The 4,396-nt window shown below is 43.6% G+C and overlaps 1 pseudogene; it reads left to right on the top strand.

Moving 5' to 3' along the window:
* Positions 1-287: 287 nt before the first annotated feature.
* LOC103669453 lies at positions 288-778 on the top strand (annotated as a pseudogene).
* Positions 779-4,396: the final 3,618 nt, after the last annotated feature.

Genomic DNA, 4,396 nt, shown 5'->3' with positions numbered 1-4,396 from the left:
GGACCTAGAACCCCTGTCTAGATACCATCCCACTTCTCTGCTCCTCCATGCTGCTAAACTTCTAGCCAAGTGAATGGAGAATGTTTCTCTCTGTTGTGTTTTGCTACCTCTCTTCCAATTCACTTTTTTTTTAAGTTGACAACTTTTATTAGAATTCATATATTTTATAGAAACAGGAATGTATCAAACAGGTGAGGGTAATATGAAAAAAAAATGTTTTAAAACTTCAACTTTGGGCAGACGCTGTGGCCCTCCAGTTGCCCCCCAGCTGACCCCGAGGCCCAGCCATGGTCAACCCCACTGTGTTCTTCAGCATCGAGAAAGACTCTGAGCCCTTGGGCCAGGTCTCCTTTGAGCTGTTTATAGGCAAATTTACAAACACAGCAGAGAACTTTTGTACTCTGAGCACTAGAGAGGAAAGAATTTGATTATAAAGTTTCCTGCTTTTGCAAGATTAGTGCAGGATTTATGTGTCAGGGAGGTGACTTCCCAGCCAAAATGGCACTGACAGCAAGTCCATCTATGGGGAGAAAAACCTTGATGAGAATCTCATCCTAATGCACATGGGTTCTGGCATGTTGTCCACGGCAAATGCTGGACCCAACACAAATGGTTCCCAGTTTCTCACCTGCACTGCTGAGTGCTTGGATGGCAAGTATGTGGTCTTTGGCAAGGTCAAAGAGGGCATGTGGAAGCCATGGAGCGCTTTGGGTCCAAGAATGGCAAGACCAGTCAGAAGATCACCTTTGCTGACTGTGGACAACTCTACTACATTTGACTTGTGTTTTCTCTTAACACCAGACCATTCCTTCTATAGCTCAGGAGAGCCACCCCGTCACCCCCCCCCCCTGCTTGAAATATCCCATAATCTTTGTGTTCTCACTGAAGTTCTATGGGCTTCCTATTTTCCTTATTCCCCTCCAAGTCCAGCTGGATTGCAGAGTTAAATTTATGATTATGAAATCAAAACTAAACAAGCTTCCTCCACATCCTCTCCAACAATTGTTGTTTCTTCCTTGTCAATTTTTGCCATTCTCACTGGCGTAAGGTGGTATCTTAGTGTGGTTTTGATTTGAATTTCCCTGATGGCTAGTGATTTTGAACATTTTTTCAGGGGGGTGGGGGAATGGGATAGGCCGGTGATGGGTAGTAAGGAGGGCACGTATTGCATGGTGCACTGGGTGTTATACGCAACTAATGAATCGTCGAACTTTACATAAAAAAAAAAAACCAAACTAAACAACCGCAACAAAATACAACTGTGGGTTTGTACATGTTGCTCTATTTCCATCGGGAACAGGCCCAGCAGCTGCACGTGTCCGTTGCCTCCTTGTAGATGCAGCCCTGGGCACACGTGGCACCGCCCTGGGGCAGCAGGAGCAGCAGCTCTTCTTCGGGAGGTGCACTGGCCCTCTTTGCATTTGCAGGAGCCGGCGCAGGGGCAGGAGCCACTGGCGGAGCAGGAGCAGCGAAGGGTCCATTTTGAGCAGAGGTGAGGTTGGAGATGCAAAGCAGGTGACACAGGGAGACATGCTGGAGGCCTGGCTCCAATTCACTCTTCAATCTCCTATGTAATCTGGTTTTATTCTTACCACAACTACTAAAACTATGGTTTTCAAGGTCACCATGGCAGGCACTTCAGATTGAGTAAGCCTTTCATTCCCAACCCCCTTTTTCCCTTGTCCACTTTCTCTGTAGAGGCTAGAAAAATTAAACTCTCACCTTCCCAGAGCTTCCCTTGGAATTCAGGGTGGCTGTATGACATAGTTCTGACTAATGAGATACAACAGAATTCTGAGGATAGGAGTTTCTTTTGAAAGTTTTTCTCCCCCCCGCCCTTTTTTTAAAGCTGGGCAACAGGGCTCGAACTCAAGACCTGAGCTGAGATCGAGAATCAGATGCTTAGCCAACTAAGCCACCCAGTTGCCCTGGAAAGCTTTTCTATTATCTCTCTCTCTCTTTTTAAAAAAGATTTTATTTATTTATTGAGAGAGAGAGAGAGAGAGAGCACAAGCAGGGGGAGCGGCAGGCAGAGGGAGAGGGAGAAGCAGGCTCCCTGCTGAGATCATGACCTGAGCCAAAGGTAGAAGCTCAATCGACTGAGCCACCCAGGTGCCCCAAGCTTTTGTAGTCTTAATAAAGGGACATGTGCGATGGGCTCCACACCCTGGTTCTCTCCCCTGCCTTGTACATGAGTACAGAGTATTGACACCCATCTTGCAGCCATCAGGGAAAGTCCAAGGGAATCACAGCAGCTCCAACATGCAGCTGTCAACTAATGCCCATAGCTGCTCATCTCCAGACTTTTTGTTGAGTGTGGGGGAAATAAAACCAAGATTCTTATTTGGGTTTAACTTGATTTTTTGTTGTTGTTTCTTGATTCCAAAATCAGTTCTTACTAATACAGTCACCACCAACTACCATGCTGCTAAATTCAACAGAACCTTTTCTTTCCTCATCTTATTTAGATCCTCAGTAGCATTCCACGCTGTTTGAGCACCTTCTCCATGAAACATATGTCTCTTTTAATTTCCTTGATGCCTCTTTCTTGGCTTTTCTTTTCCCTTTTTAGCTACTCAGTCTATTTTGCAAGTTCACTCTTTTTAAACCAATACTTAAGTATTGGAGTTCCTCAAGGCTGTGTCCTACTACTTGTTTCTTCCTTGGTGATCTTATGTATTTTAACAGCTTTAAATACCTCAATATCTTGAAAGCGTCCAGATTCTTACCTCCAGCATTGACTTCTCTAAATTCCAGCTTCATATTCTCTCATTCTCTGCTTAGATGCTTCACAAACATTCTAGTCTCAATATGTCCAAAGTTGAGCTATTGCTTTTCCATTAAAAATGTATTCCTCTTCCACTCTTAGGTACCTTGGTAAACTGTAATATAATCCGTCCATCAGAAACCTGGAAGCCAACCATGATTCTTTGACTCTCCAACATCCTTAATATGGCAGATACTATGGGTTGGCTCACCTAACGCCCCCTGAAATAAATTTCTCCCTGCTTTTCTCTGCTTTAAATATTGGACAATGAAATACTCCTTTCCTAGCCTCCTTTGCAGCTGAGTGGCCAGTGACATAGTTTTGATCAAGGAAATGGATGGATCTTTTAGAAAGTGGTTAATTTTCTAAGTAAAGTTTTACTAAAAGAAAATCTTTGCAAGTCTCCCTTTGTCTTCCTTACTGGAACTCACTGTGGTGCCGGGAGTTACTGTGTCCATCTTGTGACCATATGGTTCAAAGCCACGTGCTAGTGATGAGAAAGCAAGGAATAGAAGAGACATTGATGACATCGATAGAACTACTGTTAAACTGTTAGACTTGTTACATTCAGACTTATTATTATATGGGGGAGAAAAACCCTCCACTAAAGTCATGTAGTAGACTGTCTATTAATTGCATCCAAGTGCAATTTCTAACTCTAACCATTCAGTCCATCCGCAAATCCTACAGGGTCTACAGCAAAATATATCTTGAATCTACTCACTATCTCCAGGGTCAGATCACTACCATCATCTAAGTCTAGGCTACCATCACCTTCCACCTGCAGTCCTGTGATCGTCACTTAACTGGTTACCTCACTACTTCTTTTACTTTCCTGCAGTGTATTCCTCATATAGCATCCAAAGTTATTTAAAAATAATAGTCACTCAGTGAATGACAAATACAGGAGAATTACTTCAACTTGAGAGTATAAAGATGTTACAGTTAGGGGTGCCTGGGTGGCATGGTTAAGCATCAGACTCTTGGTTTTAGCTCAGGTCTGATCTTGGGGTTGGGAGATAGAGCCCTGTGTGGGGCTCCGTGCTCAACACGGAGTTGGCTTAAGACTGTCTCTACCTCTCCTTTTGCCCCTCTCCATCGCTCCCTTTCTTTCTCTAAAATAAACAGATCTTTAAACAACAGTGTTACAGCTGGTGTAGCTGGGAGTCTGCTTCTCCTTCTGCCCCTTACCTGGTTCGTGTTCTCTCTCTCTCTCTCAAATAAATAAAGTCTTTTAAAAAATGTTACAACTAACATCACACTTAGTGCTGAAAAACTAAATGCTTTCTCCCTAAGACTGCAAACATGGTAAGTTTGTCTGTTCTCACCACTGTTACTGAGCACAGTACTTGAAGTTCTACCCATTGCAAAATGTCAAGAAAAGAAATAAAAGGAGGGGACACCTGGGTGGCTCAGTCGGTTAAGCGTCTGGCTTCGGCTCAGGTCGAAGATCCCACGGTCCTGGGATCGAGTCCTGCATTAGGCTCCTTGCTCAGCTGGGTGCCTGCTTCTCCCTCTGCCTGCCACTCCCCCTGCTTGTTCTGGCTCTCTCTCTGATAAATAAATAAATAAATAAATAAATAAATAAATAAATAAAATCTTTTTAAAAAAGAAATAAAAGGCATACAG

Source organism: Ursus maritimus, unplaced genomic scaffold (assembly GCF_017311325.1).
Source record: "Ursus maritimus isolate PB19 unplaced genomic scaffold, ASM1731132v1 scaffold_12, whole genome shotgun sequence".
Taxonomy (NCBI): Eukaryota; Metazoa; Chordata; class Mammalia; order Carnivora; family Ursidae; genus Ursus; species Ursus maritimus.
Note: the sequence above shows the minus strand (reverse complement) of the source record. Positions and strands in the feature narration are given on the sequence as shown.